A 20967-nucleotide genomic window follows, 5' to 3' on the forward strand; every position below is an offset into this window, starting at 1 on the left:
CTAAAGGAGGCCAACCAGTGCTTGTGTCAGTGGTCCCAGCCCAATGCTGTCGTCGTGCCCAATTTGTTCCTGGCGCTGACCTTCTCTAGGCGACGTCAGACATTCAGCAATTCAAATTTGTTGTCTAGGAGATGTTGTTGCTTTTTGTCATTCCTGGGCACTTCACCACATGCTCATGTGGCAAGCCACTGTTGGTTAACAAACCAAGATAACGCAGCGTTTGCATAACTATACATCTGCTGATGAGCACAAAATCGGCAGCACATGCTTAAAGTACAGATCCTTCACTTTAGTGAGCAGCGGCAAAATAAAATCTTCATCGAAGTCCACACTAATAACTTCGATGGATTTATCTATGCCGGCATAAATCACCATGTCGCACTTCCTCCCGATCAGAAGCACCATTCTAAGTTGCATCTGAGCATAGTAGGTGTGGCGTTGCTGTGGAATGTAATTGCCTGCCTCATCACGACCCAGAAAGTCGCAGGCTGCCCGAACTGCTTTTGCAGTCACAGTTTGTCCCTTCGTAGGGCATTTGATTTGCACTAACCTTGTTGGCCTCCCCCTCTCAAACACAACTCCGTCCGGGGAGCAGCCTAGCCAGGGGTTTTTTGGTGAGACAAGAAGGCTACGAGTAAAAACCTTTACTTGTCTCTCACTCTCGTACTCCTTTCGTGCCTTCGGTTCACAGCGCTGGCCGTAGGCATTTGAAGCGTTGCCACGGAATGACGGCTGCATTAAGGAGTGAACTTTCTTGTCCCAGTCTCCGAGCTTTCAAGTGTACAGCGGGTAGCATGTAGTCCCTGCAATAAGACCGGACAAACAGATTGTCATAGGTTTTCATTTCAGTGAACACAGTACAGAAGAAATTGAAATCTGCATTGCCTGAAAGTTGCATCACCAGCAACAAGAGTGTAACGCAATAGTTGGTCTGCTGAGATCGTTCATGCAGCATGGCAGCGTCCCATTCCGCTTATGTGATCAGTGAATTGGTTTGGCACGGAAGAATTTAACATGGCAGTTTTCTATCCCGGCATGACTCACGAAACACTTCATACTAATGGTTTAGTAAGAGACAGTCACATTGTGCACGAGTAGATAAAATAGAGAATAAAGCAGGTAACTTGTTAACTGTCGCCCACTGTGAACCTTAGGCAAAAAATTACAACAAGCCTGTTTTGTCTTTTCTGTTTCTTCAGTTCAGAGACTGAGATAACGAGGGTACAACTACTGACAGGTTGCCTTTCATTATGTTATCTGAGCACTAATAAAAGATGATAAACAAAAAATTACACTTCTAAATGAAACTTGTAAAAGAAGAAAAAAAAAGACCCTGCCCAAATCAGACGTGCAACTCTTGTGTTGATAATTTCTCTGGAGTTTCTGTTGTAATGAGGACAACTCATGACGTGCGCTCACCACAGGTTAGCAGGTAACAGGATGATCTTTTCACCTAGAAACATTTCTCATAGAGCAACTCGTCTTTCGGACAATTGGTCGCATTGTGAGTGTAAGGAATAATAGTAACCTATAAAATATGCTCTTAAGCAGGAGACGCACGTGCACAAACACCAAGCGGTGTCGCTCATCGTGAGATGCACCACACGAAGATAGTTGCAGAACAAGGGCCCCATACATGAAGACAGACACATTTCTAAACTGCACACCACTTTCTTGTGAGCTGTAACTAGAGTTCAGCGAGCACCAAAATAAATTTGGAGGTTTTACATGCTAAACTAACAAAGGGCGTCTTGCATGCTCTAGAGGAAGGGTAAGGATAAATTTTGACCACCTGGGGCTCTTTTGACAGGCAACCGCAATCTTGGTTACAATGCATCTTTTTTGCTGTAAGCCTCTGTCCGATTGCAAGCACCTTGGCTTGGATTTGAAAATCCTAGCAACTGTGGATCTGTGGGCCGGAGCAGAGCCGTATATGGGGAGAAATTGGCATGTCTATGATCTCGCTGCCGGAACGCGTCCTTCCCGAGTGATCCAATCAGCCCGCGGCGCAGAGCGAGAGGCGTGAGCGCATGCGCGTGAACTCTCAGCTGTTCCCAGCTGAGCGTGGAGGGCCGCCATTTTCACTCCTTCGCCCGGCGGAATGCATGGAATCGACATGCAAATTTCGTTTTTTTTTTTCCTTTTATTTGGCAGGCTATGGCAAGAAAATATATAGTGTTATTCCTCGGTGGCTTAAAATGCTAACAAATGAAGTTTCTTCAGGTTTGATCGCAAACTTTTATTCAGGCAAAACAGAAATAAGCCAGTAGCAGACGACGCGTAGCCTCACCAGTGCTCGGCACGCCGACAGTGTTGCATCAAAAGGGCGGTCTTAGCTCCCTTCTTTCTCTCTCGCTCCTTCGGCGCTCTCCTCCCTTTCCTTCACTTTTCTCCTCTCCGGCGGCTTCGTCGCCACACCTACCGGTCAAACTCTCCCAATATACGGCTCTGGGCCGATGCTTTTCCTCACAGCCACATAGGCGGCGAGTGCACCAAGCACCACTTGCTATGTTAATCAATAACACTGCATGGTAATGACATGTTGAATGAATAGATAAAAAAATAGAAGGGCTCAAATAGCAAAGGCGTGATCTGGCTCAATAAAGCAGAAATATTTTTTATATGTTTATAGCGGCAAGTGAAGGAAAGTGTCAGTGAAGTTTCATTAAAAAAATGGTATATACAGTCGTGGACAACGTAAACTGAAACGACTGAGCAATGATCAAAAGATACTTATGGCATTGCCCTGGTGAACAAACTTTAAAAGGCAACTCCGCTTCATTTCTGCTTTTGAAAAACCAAGGCAGTCCTCTTCCGTATCACCTAGGAAGGCCACATATAAAATATTACGACCTAGTTCTGTCTAAATGTTTCTTAAACGGTCCGGCAGACTTTGCAACTCGAAAAGTTGCCGGAATCAGCTGACTCTAGCGGGCGAATTAAGGCGCAACCAATAGCGCAGTCAAGGCTACGGCGTTGGCATAGCCAACAATAAGCTACACCTCATCACCCTCGCCCCTTTTTGTTTGTTTTTTTCTTCTCCGGGCAGGCGTAGCGGGCGACGTCAGCAAAATTTCTTCTCTGCGCTCAGCGGTGTCCGCGTGATTGGCATAACGCCCGTGCGCAGTGCGCTTCTTGGGAGCCGTCCCGCCGTTACCATCGTCTACGCTTCACGAGCACCGCTGTCGTCGTCTGAATGTTTGTGATTATTCTCTCCGAGTTTCGTTCACACTAAGGGTGCAGACTGATGCTGCAGTTGTGCGGTCGTCGGCTAATGTAGTAGGCACCAAAACATGGTGAAGACTGCGGTGCACACGACACTTGGCGGCGATTGCACCGTTGCGACGGGCGATTGCGCACGCCTGCCCCAACACTGGCTCGCCCGGATTCCACCCGTAGTTGCGTAGAGCATCACGGGTCATCTTGTACCCCGTCATAACCATGTTTTTGGTGACCCGAGGCTAATGCTGCCAGACGGAGTCGAAGTTTCGGTTGCTGCTAACGTTTAAGGTAAGCTATAACAATATATATACTGTATATATCATTTTTCGCGAAGCCAATGACGTGGTTTCTTTTAGTCGTGCTTTTTAATGTGAAATCACTCATTATCCCAAATTTTTGGAATTGAGCGGAGTTGCTCTTTAACTAGCAGCTAGAGACAGCACGTGGAAGAGATTACAGTGCGTGGTAGGCACTGTGAGGTACTCTGTTCGTTTCGTTTTTGCGTTTTAGGGCCACTTTGTTGTGATTGACCTTTCGTCTTTGCTACCGCTTACCCAAACTTTTTGCCACCTTCACTATATGGGTGCGTGGCTCCTGCATCAGTCAAATAACTTTTCTGATGTCTCAACAGGCAAAAGTGAGCAGCCAGATAACATGCCACTGCAATCCCTCATTACTAGTTCAATTTCTCGAGTTGGGGCAGTGCTAGTAGTACCTTTAGGTCGGTACTAGGGTGTTTAAGCTTACCTTGTCCGTGACTATACGAAAACTCCTAGAGACAACCCAAAGGAGGACAGAGTCACCTAGCTTTATGACTGTGATGAATGGTGCATAGCTTGCAAATTATAAACTCACGTAAGCTTGCAAAATTGTACTGTACCAAGATGGTGTCATGTCAAGAAGTGCAGCTCGTGAATTGGAGGTGGGCTGGCAGTACATGCAGCTGACAACTGAAGTGCACCACCATGCTCAGACACCCAAGTCGGAGAATGTTGTCACATCACCATGTGTTTATTTCACAACCTAATTAAGATTTGCCCCGCCAACACTGGTGTAAGTGTAAGTTTTCATTAACCACAACGTCCAAGAATGCAGACAGCATGCACTGGTTGGCCTATAGCTGCACAATTTCATACAAAATCTTCAATCTCAATCAACCTTGCAGACCGTGTTTGGGTGTTTGCCAGGTTGACCTAAGTAGAAAAAAACATTGCTTTGAGACAAACTAACCGTTATTGTATGATATTTTTTTCTTCTAAATCACCCTCTGACAAATGTGCTGTGACGAAGGGGCCTGTTGCCAGTTCGTCTAGAAAAATTTACATAAGAAGGACGGTATCCTGTTTCTGTCCATCAGGCTCCCTTGTGTCATGTATGAAGTTCACAAGTTCAGGCGCATATTTTTGTTCAAGTCTTAACTTTGGTACATTTGGAAAGAAATTACTGCCGGCAAGCTAACTGGCCACAAATACATTACTACGGTCGTTAGTACAGAAGTCACTTGCCTGTAATCCGGCATCGTCGTTGCAGAATGCAGGCGGCTCTGTTGTCCTTGATGTCGTGCAGCATGACAGCAGCTACATCAACGGGGACTACAACCTCCCTCTCGTAGAAGGAAGAGCAGGCTTCAGGGGAGAAATGCCGGAATCTCCGCAAGCCTTGCCATCACGTTGCTGCCCTCACAGCGTTGTACGACGTGCCGGTATCTCTCATCGAATCTTGGAGGTTCCAGGGTACTGGAGAGATCACCCTTGGAGATCTACTTTTATGAACAAGATAACATGTTGTTTCATGACTGTAGCCGCGTTTACATGAATGCGACTTCAGCGCATCAACTCCAGTCGTTCTTTGAATGAAGCCGATGCGGCAACGTTTACATGAATGCGCACCAAGCCCTACGTGAAGGTAGCGCCACGCCGTGTCAAAAGTCAAAGTTAAAGCCGCGTTTCCGGCACCAGCTGCACCAGGTGACCACGTTTTCCGGTGCATCCCACATGAATGCCTTTCGACGCTTTCGGCAAGCACAATGATCTTTCCCGCTGTCTTCGGTGCTGCGCAAGAAGTTACGAGTTAGAATAAACACCAAAACCCAAGTGTTTTGGGCTCCGGGCTGGGCCGCGCGGCCACTCTGGACCAGAGGCAACGTGTGTGCACACGTCCTGGCGAGCGAGATCATTTCCGAAAGCTCCGAGAACACCACCGCGCTTCACCTCGCCGACCGCGACCGGACAAATCGGATCCTGAGGCCGAAAGGCTCTGGCCCAGCCAGAAACGGCACCGAGGTAGTACTCATGAGCTGCTTGTTCTGCGTTACCATACACTGCTCGGAGCTCTCGATGTCGTTCGTGCTTGCGCCAAAGTCTTTAGAGACTCCCTCGGACGCACAAGTCGTACTTCGCAAGGCTTGAAGGGGTGCCACCCTCACCGGACAGCTCAGCTGTATTCTCCTCACTTATGACGACAATAAAAGCTTGTGCTTCTTCTCGGGAGGAAATGCAGGCAACTACAAGGGACCGCCATGTTCTCAGCTGTTCACTCGCTCCCGCAGCGAGCACGTCCCCCATAATCCCCCCCGTTCCAAAATGCGATGCGACCTCCGTTTGCATGGGCTGAATGAATGCTCATTTGCCGTCTCGATCCACCACAACTTGAATGCGATGCGCATCCTTAGCGCATTAGGCTGTTTGCATGACCGCATTGAATACAACACGTTGTGGCAAGCCAAACGGAGGCATGTGTGTGTTTAGGTCGTTTAGGTCGTCTTGCTCTTTGCCAATGTGTTTAGGTCGTTTAGGTCGTCTTGCTCTTTGCCAATGATGGAACCCAAGGCACCAACCATCTGCGGGAACGTTTGAAGCAGTAGCTTTATGGGCAACACTTCGCAGAAATTTCAACCTTGTCTCATGTCGTCGCCGCACAAAGGAAAACCATTCTCTCTGCTCCTGGTGTGAGGTCAGGGAAGCCGGGTTTTCCCGTTAGCTGTACTGGCATCTCGCCAATAATGACGCGACAAAGGAGAATCGTTCATGTCATCTGCTTGAAAGCCTTGTTTTCAAACATAACTTGCGTTATACGAAATCCCACTGTGGCAGTGTCCAGTTCCTACGCGTAATGTTGGATGGTTTTAGTTTACAAACTTCCACCGCGCTTACCCACTTCACGGATCACTGGTGGCAGTCGTCAGTGGTTTCCACGATGCCAACCACGACGGCTATGAGAATTACCCACGTTGCACTTTCGTCCTCGGGTACGTGACAGCACCATTTCACCCGCATTGCCCTATCGTGCTACAGCTATCGCTTTCATTGCTTCGCAAGTTGGGGGCGAAAAATACTAATTTTTTTATCCGGCCTCGCATACTAATTTTTTGTTTGATCTGAGAATATTTTGCATACTGCACTTGCTCAGTTCCGATTTGTGCAGACTTTACGTAATAGTGTTAACGCATGTATGGCTCCTGGGGGCAAGCGGCAAATTCCGGCATGTGGCACACCCAAGCGAGGGACTCAGGATTCGTTTCAACCATCTGGGGACCTTTCAACCTGAACGCAAAATCTCGGTTATGCCCCAATGAATTACTAAGGGCTCATTCACACAGCACCGTTTGGTTATGTTGCATTGTGTTACGAGAGCTTACATCGAGAATCACCGGGAAATTTGTGTTTTGTATGAAGCATGGCAACCAGTTCAAAGAGTAGCTTCGCATGCAATATTCGAATCACGGAAATCCCAGTGATTAATAATGAAACGTAAGAAAATGTAAATAAATGCACCTGTGTGAATGGGCCTTGTGGAAAGGGCTCTTTGCACACTTTCCACAGGCAGCCACCTCCAGACTACAGGCATTTCGGCAGGGATTTGAGTCTGGCAACTTAGGATCAGTAGGCCAGCGCTTTGCCTTGGAGCCAGTGAGGCAGCTAGCTCCTGAGGTTAAATAACCACATTTTAGCTCACCGTCACGAATGTTCTGCCCGCCGTCTCCTTCTGTAGAAGAAAAAGCCACAAACAATTGGATTAATAATTTCAACAATCAATACACAACTCAGAACCACCAAGTTCCTGGTTTCATTAAGGTTATTCGGTATGCGGCTGCACAGGGAATAATTAAACTAAACATTGACATAATTGCAGCCATTACCTATCATCAATGCTGAATAATTAAATTAAATGTTGACATGGTTCCGGCCACTAATTATGATCAATGCTAAATAATAAACGTTCACATAATTGCAGATACTACTGATCATCGATAACGTCTGGGTAACATAAAACTTAATTAGATTATCTGAGAAGTTTGGCACTGTCAAACTAAGCTCAGGACTTGCTTGAATTTGTTACCAGTGGGATAAGAAGGCAATGACAATGATTATGGAATAGTTGTACTAATACTTTATTGTGGGTTCATTCGCATATTTGTCAATTCGGACGTTTCCCATTACCTGTGCTTGGCAAGCGCGGAGTTGAAGCAGGAGCCTGTCAGCTGCTTCAAGATCTCCCTCTGTTCTTGGGTAGAACATTTCAGGGGGGCTGACAGCAATCTTACATGACGAAATGCCTTCACGGGCACAGGCTCTCCGTACAGTGCCTTTCCAGCCGCCTTCCTCCACGAGCACTCTTTATCAGTGCAGCTCAAGTTGTCGAAAGCATGAGTTCCCGTCCTGTAAAAATGAAACCGAAACATCTCTCTTGCTTCCACGTCTTTAAACTACTTCTTTATGAGTCTTCCGTCAGAAGTAAACTTGGATATGCCGCAGCTATCTGGGACCCTGGTATAACACTTGGCCCATTCCTTGAAGCCATTAAAAACCGTTCCTGGTCGATTCATACTACATAACAATCACCAAACATCCAGCGTATCAGCAATGACATTCAATCTCTGCTTACCTGACCTCTCGCTTGGCAGGAAAGTGTCACGCCTGTGCTTATTTCACAGAATCTGTTATCTCAACGCGGCAGTGCGCCAGCTTTATATAATACAACCGTCTTATTTTACATCGCGTTTTTTTTCTGTTTTTTGCCCAAAATGTCACTGGAGTGGAATCGCCTTCCCGCAACTATAGTCGAAATTGCCGAGATCTCCGATTTTTTAGTCGCTTTTTACAATTATTTTTTTTGTATCCTCTATAACTCTCTTGTTAAGTGAATTTGTTTATGTGTGTCCTGTTTCAAATTATACTTTTGTCTTGTTTAACTCACTAGTTAGGTATATTCGTTTTGTTTGTTTATTGTTGCTAGCACCCCCCCCCCCCCTTTCTGTGTTGCCTTCGGGCACCGAAGGGTATCAATAAATAAATAAATAAATACATAAATATTATGTCTACTAGCCGTATGATTCACCTGCACAAACTGCATAAGTGTCCCAAGCGTCACAAGAATATTAGGCGAGTCTCTACACAATATTGTTGGTTAATACTCAGAATATACGGTTCTTCCCATCCACAGGATGTCTAGACAACATCGTTTCGAAAGCGGGCAGTACCAGCACAATATCACTGGAGTACCGCCACCGTCAGGCTGAGTACCCGCCGGACGCCGAGTATATCTATAGAGTACTAGCAGCGTCGGCTAAGTGCACGCCGGACATCGTGTGTTAATCCAAAGTAAATCGAGTCGGCGGAGTACCCGCCGGATATCGCCTGTATATCCATTAAGTACTTGGAGTATCTACCGAGCATCGCGTCTGTCATTCGAGCTGGCGTGTCGTCTGAGAACCTGCTGGTTGTCGCGCGTATATCTATAGGCTGTCGGCTGAATATTCGCCGGGGGTCGAGAATTTTAATTTTGTACTGGTAGTGTCGTCCGAGCACCCGCCAGATATCGCAAGTATATCTGCAGAGTACTTGGACCCTCGGCACAAGCGCGAGGGTGGGTAAGATGAGCCGGAAAGGAGGAAGCAGACGGAACCCTGGAGAAGAAAGGGGAAACCTCCTCCTCTCTTTAGCATTCCGTCTCTTGTTCAAAAAGAGCAGTGAAATCTATGTAACTTCCACTGCCCTTTTTGAACAAATCACTACGCAACGAATCAGCTCTTGAAACGTCCCCGAAATTCGTGAGTTGTTTTTTATTCATTTCAGTTCATGCTTTTACAATGAACCCTTTACATGTAACATTATTTTCGAGAGTTACTTGCCGTCTACTAGTACTATGGTTCATGACGTGCATTCAGCTATTCGGAAGCTAAATTGTAAGCTATCAACAGGCTCAGATGGTATTCCCAAATTTATTGTAAAAGGATGTAGCAAATGCTTTGCTCCTGTTCTTGAAAACAAAATTGTTCACCTTATCGATACATGGTGGCATTTTTTTCGTTATACGATAGTTGTCTCAATTTTGTAGACCGGTGATTCTTGTGATTTTAGTCATCATCGTTCAGTATATCTTCTCAATGCATTTTCAAAGGTGTTTGAGAAGGCAGTCTACAATCGTTCAATAACATTTTAAAAGGAAGTTTGTTCCTCTAGATCACGGTCTCGTCACAGGCAGATCCGTTTAACCTAATTTGTGCACATTTTTGAAGTTTCCTTTGGCAGGTATTCAGTGTCGGGGTAATGTAGTCACAATGTCTCTGGATATGTCCCAAGCTTTGATAAGGTCAATCATGAATGGTTACTGCTGAAACCCAGGGACTATGGCCTCAGTCTTGAGCACAGTACTTGGTTTATGAGTCATCTTTATAAAAAAAGAACTCTCTAAGGGTTTCTGGCTTTTGGTCTCGTGCTTTCATTTTCATGTCACGAGTGCCTCAGAGCTCAAACTCGGACCTTTGTTGTTTCTTATTTTTATAAACGATTTGGCGTTGTCCGTAAGACACTCTCAAGTACTCATATTTGCAGGTAACGGGAAGTTGTTTCGACATCTCATTTCTATCACTGACTGTACTTTGCTGCAGTGCGATCTCTGTTCACTGCTAAAATGGTAAAGTTATAAAAATCTTTTTTTTTCAATCCACACGAAACAAAAGTCCTGACTTTGTCGAGAAAATGCAGCAATTTATCGTATGTATATGTTCTAGAAAATTAAACTATCATTCGGACCACGTAGGTACGGGACCAAATAGTTCTTGAGGATTGCCAACTCGTTTACGTTTCTCATGTAAACTCCATTATTAGATAGTCTTTACGTACATTGGGAATAATGTCTCGTTTAACTAGAACATTTTGCACTCATTACTGTATTCTGAGACTACAGCATTCATGAGCGTTCGAAACTACAGTGTGTGTCTGTTGTGTGGAACTCCATCTTGATATCGGCAGGTGAAAGTAAAGAACATGTTCAAAACCGATTTGTGCGCATCATTTACGACAGGTCTTTCTGTAGAAAATAATCGAAGAGTCAAATTCGTTCTGAAGAGTCGCTATGAAGAGCTGCTCTTTGGCATGCCACTGAAGAGTCTCATCCTGAATATATTAAACAGCATTATTATATCTGGTAATATTTCTAAATATTTGAAAACGGCAATCGTCAAGTATTTAATAAAAATGGAGACCATGGCAAAGTTGAAAGTTAACAGCCAATCTACATCTAGCCGTCAATGGCGAGACTGTTAGAAAAAAAAAAAACACAATTTCTTGTCAATGACATCGTTCTAGATAAATTCGATATTTTGTCGCCACAGCAGTACGGGTCTATAATCGGAAAAGGAGCACAACCCGTGATTGACGATTCTTTTTATTTTCTTCAGAGTGCGTTGAACAAAATAACCTTTTCACATTTGCGTTTCTTCTCGTTCCTAAGGCTTTTGACTTTGTTACATAACGGTATTTTAATTAGTCTCTAAAGCCATGGCTTCCGGTGCTCTTTTTGACTCATTCATTGGAAACTTTCTGTTAAATCGTATGCAGCTCGTTTCGATATGTAGATTTCACGGCGCGAAAGTGTCCCTTCATGTTCCGCACATCCCGATATTGTCACCTCTTTTGTTCTGTATTTATGTCAATGACCTTCCGCTGGCCGTAAAGTTCTGTAAAGTGTTGCAATGCGCCGATGATACTTTCACGACGCCGTTGATTTGGTTCAGCTAGATGTAACCCGGATAATGGATTGGTTTTCGGACGATGTCATATAGATCAATGCTGAAAATTGCAACCCATTTTCTTTCGTAGTCCACTAAAATCCGTACTCTTAGAGAAGTCAATCTTTTTGCGCGCTTTAAACTGTGTGCTTTGAAACTGTTAGCTAATCGGTCATGTGAACATCGCAACATATTTAGGAATCTATTTTGATTGTGACTTATCATGAAACTCTCACATGTCCTACCTCTTCAAAAAGCCCTACGAACTGCTTCCTCCACTCTCTACAAATTACGCAAGTTTCTTCCGATGCCAACCAGAAGACTACTGGTGCATACGCTTGTGTGTAGCACACTTCGCTATTGGATAACTGTATTTGAGTAGTGCTCGGACGAACTACGCTCTAAAGCGAACTCTTTACTTAGGGTCATTTTGCGACACGGGGTTTATGACTCGATTCTCCAACCATCTGATACCCTGTTTAACGAGCTGCCTCTACCATTATTTCGAGCACTATTTTGGCAAACGGTAATACTCAAACACTACTAGGACAGCAAATTAAAACTCCCAACCAACCAGGTAGAGGGGCTTAGAGTGATAAACCGGAAGTTCGGAAGTGGCACCCCCCCGGTTGCCGCCATGTTTTACGCAAATGTGACCACTCGTCATGTGACCTCACAAGAGCCGTGACGTCGCAGGTAAGATGGCAGCGCCCAGAGCTGGTGGATGGGAGCTTGTTCGGTGCGCGGCAGCCGTGATGTGCAGCGGCTTTCCGACAATTTCGGGCTTTTTCGTGCTCGCTGACAAAGGTATAATGTGAAAGTGTGAAGGAATGAGACTTTATACCCTTTTTGCGCAAGATCGCTCTGGATCATCTGGATATTAACAACTGTGAGACAGCATCAGCCGTATCGCCGTACCGGTGCTCGGATTCGGGATCTGCTCAAAGATCGATAGAACTTCGAGTGGTTTTAGGATACAATTTTCGCATTCTCTTAGCTTTGTTTCAATGTTGGAATGTCTGAGAATCGACGGGAAAGGTATACGTCGCGTTAGGGCCTAGGAGAAGTTGTTTCAGGCCTGCGTCACCGAATAACCATAGCAACTTTTAGCGAGGAAGCTCCTGCGATTTTTAACCCTTTGTGCTAATCGATGATTCTACATTCGATAGCTTTTCTTCCTTTTTTGGTGAGTGCGAAGTGCACACTTATTTTCAGCTACGAGGATGACGTTTTATTGAGTGTGGAGATGAATAAATCGTTGTAGGCACCTGCTTCAAAGCTATTCGACTTGCAATAAGAACTACTGTTTTGGTGTATGCATAGATGAACTACACCTTTTTCTCTTTCGTAGGATTTATTGCAGCAATACTTTTCTTCATCAAGAGCGCATTGTATTAGTCGGTCAATTATTTACTTGTTCTAATTACCTGGATAAGATGATTCATATTTGTGTTCATCCCTTGCCTGAAGAGCAGTCTTGTTGAAAAATGTAGACCATTCCTTTCGGTCCCCTCAATAGCCTTTTTTGAAAAGTGTGGGTTGCCTATACTTCGTATCATTGTAACCTGGAAAAGGGCAACCGCCACACCTCCCTCGAACCAATCAGAGAGACAGAGCGAAGGTGTGTGACAAATCTGTGCAGACGAGCACTCTGAATGACATGTTGTCATGTGCCTCTCTCAAACGTGCATATTGGCTCACCGAGACTGTAGCCTTTACTGTTTGCTAAATTGTAATGACACGAATTACAGTAGCTACTACTCTAATTACCCCAGGCTTTCATACTTTGGTCATTTGTTCGACAAGAGTGTTATGTCCGCCATCACTGTGAACTCGGCTCAGCGCCTAGTGGACTCGAATGCTGCATTTGCATTCGACGTGAACTGGGGCTCATTTGTGTGCTTTATGCTGAAAAAAATGGTAAGAGTTGTGTTGCTTGATGAGGTTCTGCAAAGGGTCTATTGTGTCATACGTAGAGAAAGTGTCCTGCTATATAACAATGCATCAACACATAAGATTAAAGTATATGCTCAGAAGTGTGTTCAGGAGAAGTGGATTGGGTGCAGCCCAATGCAACAAGTCTGCCAGTCTGGTATGTCCCATTAATTCATATTGAAGGGTCAGAGATCCAAGTGTCCTCAAAAGGACCTGCGCGTGTGGTGAGCACAATTCTTTGTGTATAAACTATCAAGGCGTAAAGGCAAGCGGAAATAGGTTTATCTGGTTAGTGTATCAAATATGTTTATTTCCACTGGATTACATTATTATTGATTCTTAGTTAATGGTTCCAAAACGAGTTCTTTCTGCGACAGTCTCCTGTCATGCGTTCAGTCGTAATACTTGTGGACTTTGTTGTGGGATGACGCTCCGGTCACGTCGGTGTTCAGTTTGGTCGAGTAGCAACTTTGACCGACTGATGCCGTCTTGTAATCATATGTCATGTGCGCCCACTGACATCTGATGCACTGAAGCTGCAGGGCTGGCTTCTAATCCGCAAAATTTTCCTGGTAGTTTTCTGCATCAATGCAGCAAGCTCGGGCATGTATTGGTCATGTGGCTGTGCCATTTGCTATACCGTTGAATTGATAGCTGGCAACAATGTTTGCTATTCAAGCCATTTCACTTCCATTTTGTAATGGAGATTTATTCTGCATCCCACGACCACTGCAACTTGTGCAAGTCTTGTCTGGCAAAGTGAAGTCTCGTGATGCTTGCAGTCAACTTTTGAAAGCAACCAACCATTCTATTTATTAAGGTCACTGAGCGGCATTCTCCCTCAAAGTTAGAAATTGTGTGCTTCGTGGCGTGGACACAGATAATTAGTGTCAGCAAATTATTAGGTATTGTCCTTGGGCGACAACCGACACCAGATCAACTCTCCTTGCATTGCCGCTCACCTGCTTTGTCGTGCTTACCTCCCCTCCAGATGAAGTAGATCACGAGCTTTGGGGTAATGTCGGTACCAGGGACAAAGACCGCCGAAGATAATCCTCAATCTTCCCCGGACGCTCGTCGAGACGTGGTCGAGGGTCGTTCGGCACGAACCCTTGCAGGCGAATTCGTTAGTACGGGCACCTCCAGTAGACATGGTCGGCCTCATGCAGTGGTAGCAGAGTGGTTTTCGGTCGGCCATTCGCAGTACCTCCGTTTTCCTTGGTGCACTTTGTTCAGTGCGGACCTACACTGGTTCTTCCCGATGTCGGGAATGCTTTGGCGTTGGGGTGTCTCGTTGAATTGGCATTGAATAGTAACAGGTAGCCGGTGGTGGTCGTTGTGACTTTGTGGCATAAGTCGCCCTCGTTTTGTCAGATGCCGCATCGCTCGAAGAAGTCTCCAGTTGAAATGCCTGTCTAACTTCTTCTGAAACAATCTCGGCGATCAAAATAAAAGCCGGGCAACCGATGGCAGGAACTAGCTTCCTTATCTCCTCCCGGACACCGTTGTGAATGATGTCACGGATGCCTGGGGGGCTGGCGTCAAAGTTGCAGCTCGACGGCTCGAGTGTCGCAACTCTAGGGAGTTGTTGATAGTGACATGCTCGGGCTTGCAGTGTACATTCAATGTTGGAAGCTTCATTGATATGAACCCTTCGACTGTTGTCGTGGGGTTGCGGATAAGGCTGCTGAAGGTGTTGTCTTTCACATGGGGAACATGGGATTCTTAGCTTCTTGTCTTCTGTAGCATCAGGGTTGGCGTGGGTGCTTGATTAGGAGCAAAACATCCTCCACGAGGGTGGTGACGCTTTCGTTGGGGCCGTGTACTGGACAGAATCAGGAATTCGGCTTTCTCTCGTCAATGTTGGCAGATGAACATGCATTTCAGCTCGATCTTGCAAACTTCCCACGACGTTAAGGAGGATTCGTGGTTCTCAAACACGTGCCTTGCAGTTTCTTTCACGAGAAGTATGGGTTCTGCAGGAGCTGGTTGTCCATCTTCCCGCTGTGGCGGGCGAAACGGTTGTATTGTTCAATCCAGCCCTCGACGTCTTATGCACCTTGCATGAAAGGGCATCGGAGTGCGAGGTGCGACGGGCATGCAAACGATGACGGGAGCGGACGTGGTTTGCTGCTACAGGTTTTGTCATTGTTGGCTTAGTCAGCTTCGGTTTTTTCTGGCTAAAGACCTAACTTCGGTGGTTTTTGCTAGTAGCAGCGACTGGCTTAGATTTCAAGTTCTTCGTGGTGTATTTCCGAGTTTTGTCTTTGTGGTACTCGCTCGGTCTTGCGGGTTTTCTGCCGGGCTCGGGATATTACTTGATTCACGGCTTGCCGGGGGTTTAAGACTCGGGATAATGTGCCACCCGTGTCTTGTTATCGGGCAACTCGGCTGAGGAGCCGCCAGTGTACACACAGAGTGAAGGGCTATGGTTAAAGTGCCCAGCACCTCCACCAGAACATACGATGACAGCTGAGCATGGCCTATGGAACTTTCCAAAATAGTAAATATTGAGAGAAAATAGAACTGGAGCAAGCATCCGATACAATATAATAAAACACAGAGAAAAGAGTCTCTCCTGACCACTAAAGAAGCTGCACTGCTTTAGTGGCATTCTGTCCGAATAAATCCTCTCCTTCGGGGTCTGGCAACTGCCGTGGATAAGCTGAACTGAAATCGATGTGAGACCACTTTTCTGGTAATGAGCCGCTGCAGACTGCCGTCGTAAAGCAGCGTGAATGGGTGGACTGGGTAGGTAACACGCGCGATGAAATGTCCATACAGCTTGCAATTCGCGTAACGAGTGTTGATGAAACTTTGGTGTCGACGAAACGTGCAACAGACCAGCGGAATCAATACCAACTGCAACACCTGGGCTCCGTGAAGGTGCACGTCTACGCCAGAACAATTAAGTGGGCAGCACAGCATCACCTAAAGCAGGGCACAGGAACTACCAGCTTGAAGGCAGCTCTTCGGCGCGCCGCACACCTGTGCTCCGTGAACGTGCACGTCTACGCCGGAACAATTTGGGAAGCAGCACAGTATCATTTAGCACGGCACGGGAACTACAAGCGGCAAGGCAGCTCTACGGAGCACCGCACAACCAAAGTGAGCTTTCGGGCATTTGAACGAAGCGGCACCACGATTGCACACTGCCAAGCACGACTCACGCAATTTCCGTCGCTAAACTGTGTATCCAAATATACTGCACACGTTTAACTGCAGATCTCGAAGGTTCCGATGGTCAACGAGAGCACAAAAACGTCGCCTTAAATTTTATCTTAGTGGTGTCCGACTCAATCCGAGGTCCGAGCAACGTAGGGCCGATTGTCTCCTTCGTGGCAATATCCTCGTAGGTCATTAGCGAAATGCTCACCGTTCCTCCGTATTTTCACGTTATACTTACGTCGGACACCACGCTGAACTCTGGAGCCGCTTTCGTCCGGCCTCATACAACCTCATACGACGGCTTCCGCGTCTAAAATCAACTCGCCGAGACGAACGACAACGAACAAAGCATCCGACAAGCTCCGGCCAATGCTCCGGCCCAGCTGGGGGCTGGGGCCAGCCGCTGCATGGGCGCTGCCATCTTTCCTGTGACGTGACGTCTTTGGTTTGGTCATGTGACGAGTGGTCGAATTTGCGTACAATGGCAGCCGCCTTATGGGGGTCACTTTCGAGTGCAGACCGGAACCCCGGTTTATCGCTCTAAGCCCCACTACCTCGTTGCTCCCAACAAAATATGTCGCGCCCTTCCAGATATGACGCTGCTTACAACGATGCGCATCAACGCGCATTTCGGGAAATGTGTCCGTCTTTATTTCGCACCTCACATTTTAACAACCTTCGTCAAGGGCTAACTCATGTCACATCTCGAGGAGCTTTGAAACAAAGCTTTTTGCTCATGCACATAATGTTGTTTTAATATTACATTTAGTTACTTTTTATTTCACTTATCGTGAACTCTGTACGTCGTGACGTAGTGCCCTGCTTGTAGATATTTTCTTTCGTCACGCTCTCGGGCCCTCGGCATTTTCATGTTTTTATCTAGGTGTGTATTGTCTTTATTATTTTAAGAGACTTAATAACTTCAGGGATAACTGGACCATCAAGTCTTTACGGCTTTAATGGTCCCGTTATGATGTTATTATACATCGGTATACTTGAAGCACCTGCGGTAAACATTATCAATATTATTAACAATACCATTATCATTAATATTATTATTAAAACGATAGCTTTATAGGCCCAACTACACTCAAGGTCATGTCTTGGCCCTCAAGGTCATCTCCTCAAGGTTATGTCCTAGAATGGTTGTAACGTCTGTGGCTTAAGCTCAATGTAGCGAAATCAAGGTCACGCCCTAGACGTCGTTCTTGAGGCCGTCCTTGACGTTGTCCCAGAGATTATCTTATAGGTCGTCCCAAAGGTCGTCCAAGACGACGTCCTAGACGCCGTCTAAAGGCCCGACCACACTAGCGTGAACGGCGCCGCCGGGCGGCGGCGCCGGGCGGTACCGCCGTCCGGCGTCCCAACGCGAGGAGTCCACATTGGCCTCCGTTTTGCAGGCGTCACGTGACAGCACTGGTTCCCGCGATCGCGCCTCCCGTCGGATTTCCCGCTCTTTCGTCGTCTGCTCTTCATTAGATTCTTCCGTTCCGCACTCGCTGTCTAGACGGTAAGAGTTCATAATGACCTGGTGATCAGCGTGAATGTGATTATCCTGACCTGCTCGTTGATCTTGCGACGTCGCCGCGCTCTGAAGGGAAGGAGGCGCAGGTTTTGGGTCCGGCCGGGTTGCTTCTACCGAAACACCGAAGGACATTAGAGGTCTGGCGCGCCGCCGGGGCTTTGCTGCCCCGGCGGCGCGCCAGAGACGAAGGCTACTTTCGAAAGTGTCACCAAATCAACACGACATCCGTCACAACAGAGACGACATGCAACAAGTGCCACGGAGAAACTCACTTGTAATTCTGAATTGGTTAGTTTCAAGGAACCGCTCCGTTGGGGAAGGCATCGGGGGGAAATAGGGGGAGCAGACGACACCAAACACGTCCTTCGCTTCGAGAGGCGCCGAGGACCGGCTTGAGCGTTGCCATGGCATCGCGACGTCACTATCTACGCCACCTCCCATTGGCTCCTCTCTTCTGCGGCGTGCGGCGTCAAGCTCTGAACCGCGCACGGAGCGGTTGGGTGTGCGGCGCCGCACGTCGTGACGTTGAAGCCGAAAACTGGTTTCCGCCGGCAACCGGCAGCGACGACCGTCGCGCCGCAGGCCTCCGAAACGCCAATGTGGTCGCGCCTTAAGACGTCGTCTTCGATGTGTGTACGGCATATTACAACTATTTCATCGCAATACCATTCCCTTTCATAATTCTTTTCACCAACAACATTCTTGTAAAGCTACCGATTTTATTGCTTCTTTTCGAATGAAGATGCCTCTAATTTATAATAATAATAATAATAATAATAATAATAATAATAATAATAATAATAATAATAATAATAATAATAATAATAATAATAATATAATAATAATAATAATAATAATAATAATAATAATTACTAATTAATTATTATTTTATTAATAATATTTTTACAACTAGCACTCCTCTAGACGTGTTTCTAGTCATTGGAAGTGCAATCGTACCTATCACCTATTCTATTTTATTTTTGGTTAGAAATATATTCATTTATTCCGGTTTTAGTAGCAAGGCTAGTGCGTCCCTATAGCAGTAAAAATGGTGTCATGAAGATTTAGTCAAATTACAGAATTCCACAAGACAACGAGGCATTATATTTGCATATTATTCAAAGCTGCGATGCACAATCATTCACCGTAAAATGATGTAAAAATACTTTTCAATTGTAAGGACTTTGCTGGAGTCAATCAAAACTGCAATGTTCCTTAAATGAGTCATCAGCCTGTCTTCCTCAACGCAACTGGTAAGCAGGCAGTAGTCATCCATCACATGGCATAGTAATTTAGCCCTAAAGAGTTACCCAACTCTTCATTAGAGAGCTGTGCTACACATGGAAGTCGGCACGCATTGTTTACGACCGTTATTAAGGGCGCCGGTTTTTTTTTTATGGCTACGAGTCCATGTTAGATCGACTAAACTTGCAATCACTGAAAGCTCGTGGCTGTTTTTGTGATTATGTACTTTTGTATAAAACGGTGCATTGTAAGTTACGTTATCTTAGGCTTGTTCCCTCTGCTTTCTCTACATTTACATCGAGTAAACTGTCGAAACCACAACAGGCTTCACGTGCAAGACATACGTTCATTTTCCAAATGTTTATGAATTCAGAGCAGTTTTAATGCTCTGAGCGCGGTGGTTGACATTTTCGGGAGTGAGTGGGATTTTAAAAGCGCACTAACGAATTACATTTACTAACATCAGTGTTTGTGTTTCATATGTGTTCTGCCATTATGTGTACGTGTTTTTTTTTTCTTTTTCAAGTGTATGTTCTTGCTAGTGTGAACCAGTACTAATGCCTCGGCTGTTTCTGGACATAAGACAAAGTAAATCAATAGCTGGCTATATTAAACACCGAAATATGGTAATTCCTAAAAAAGAAAGAAATATATAATCTGTGTTAAAACGCGTTACTCGGCTTGCTAGAATTATATTAGGGTAACGCTCTTACCGATCGAGCATCAGTGACAAAATATGTTGCCAGGCGGCTTATACTTAACCCTGCATAAAATATATATATATATTTCTTTTTCACTTCAGAACAAACGAAATTATAATATTTTCTGCACACCAGTTTATCCTACCTAGAATTACAACAGTATCATCATGAAAATACAGTAATTGCTGAGATCCATTTCTTAATTTCCCAGTCTTAAGGACGGTGAGCCCTGAAATAAATATCCAAAATGAAAACTTTCTCTGTTTATTTCATGTGGATTCCTATTTTGCTTAGCTTCAGTTGGAGCATGTCAGAACAGTTCCCGGTCCTGAAAGAAATGGTCGACGATCGCATGCACCCGGGGGAAACAAAGCACAGAGTTAGGAAAGTAACGGTAGGAACTATTGATAGCACTTTCTGCCAAAACCGTTCGTGTGTGCAGAAAGCAAGTCAAGTTTCTTGATGTGCTCCTCAAAAGATTTAAAACAAGTGAGCAATGCTTTTTTTTTTTTTTTGAAGTGAAGATGAATTTTTAGGTATTTACAATTGTTTAGGTTTGTAAGACTTTACCATAATGTGCTTGCGTTGCCTCCGAGCGCACGCGAAGCCACGTTATGGAGCTGTCAAAACTAGCGAAGAAATCATCTGCCGAAATTTCTCATCACCGACATGCTTAGCCGCACAAGCGAGGGCAACGAGCTTAAGTGCTGCCTGTGAACTGGGTGATAAAGAGACCTTATTGCGGTTCTTGGAATAAAATAAGCCCATACGGTTCCTTTCAGTCTAATGGTAAATGAAAGCCAATGAAAAGCTAATCCCTGCAATAAAAGAAATTTGATCTGCGAAAACAAAAGCCGAACTCGCGTTTTGAGTTCAACAATTACTGTCATGTTGCCTTAATCATGCATTCGGTGGCTTTATTTTCAGAGGTACCTGAAGAAATCTTGGAGATTAACGCTCCGAATGCTGCACGAGAAGGAGCAGAAATATTTTTTACGGACTAAAGTTATATCCATATTTCTCAAGTTATTCGGGGTTCTCATTTTCTGCTCACGTAGCAATATTTCCATTTAACCAGAAAAAAACACAAGTCCATGTTGAAGCATCGTTCGTGTATTGCGCACACTGACGGCCCACGGGATCTTTTCTCGTGAAAGTGG

General features: G+C 45.4%; 1 pseudogene; it reads right to left on the reverse strand.

Annotated features, from left to right (window-relative positions):
- Positions 1-228: 228 nt before the first annotated feature.
- On the reverse strand, positions 229-20823 carry LOC115312712 (annotated as a pseudogene).
- Between the last annotated feature and the right edge of the window lie 144 nt (positions 20824-20967).

Source organism: Ixodes scapularis, unplaced genomic scaffold, assembly GCF_016920785.2.
Source record: "Ixodes scapularis isolate PalLabHiFi unplaced genomic scaffold, ASM1692078v2 PGA_scaffold0__279_contigs__length_252992795, whole genome shotgun sequence".
Taxonomy (NCBI): domain Eukaryota; kingdom Metazoa; phylum Arthropoda; class Arachnida; order Ixodida; family Ixodidae; genus Ixodes; species Ixodes scapularis.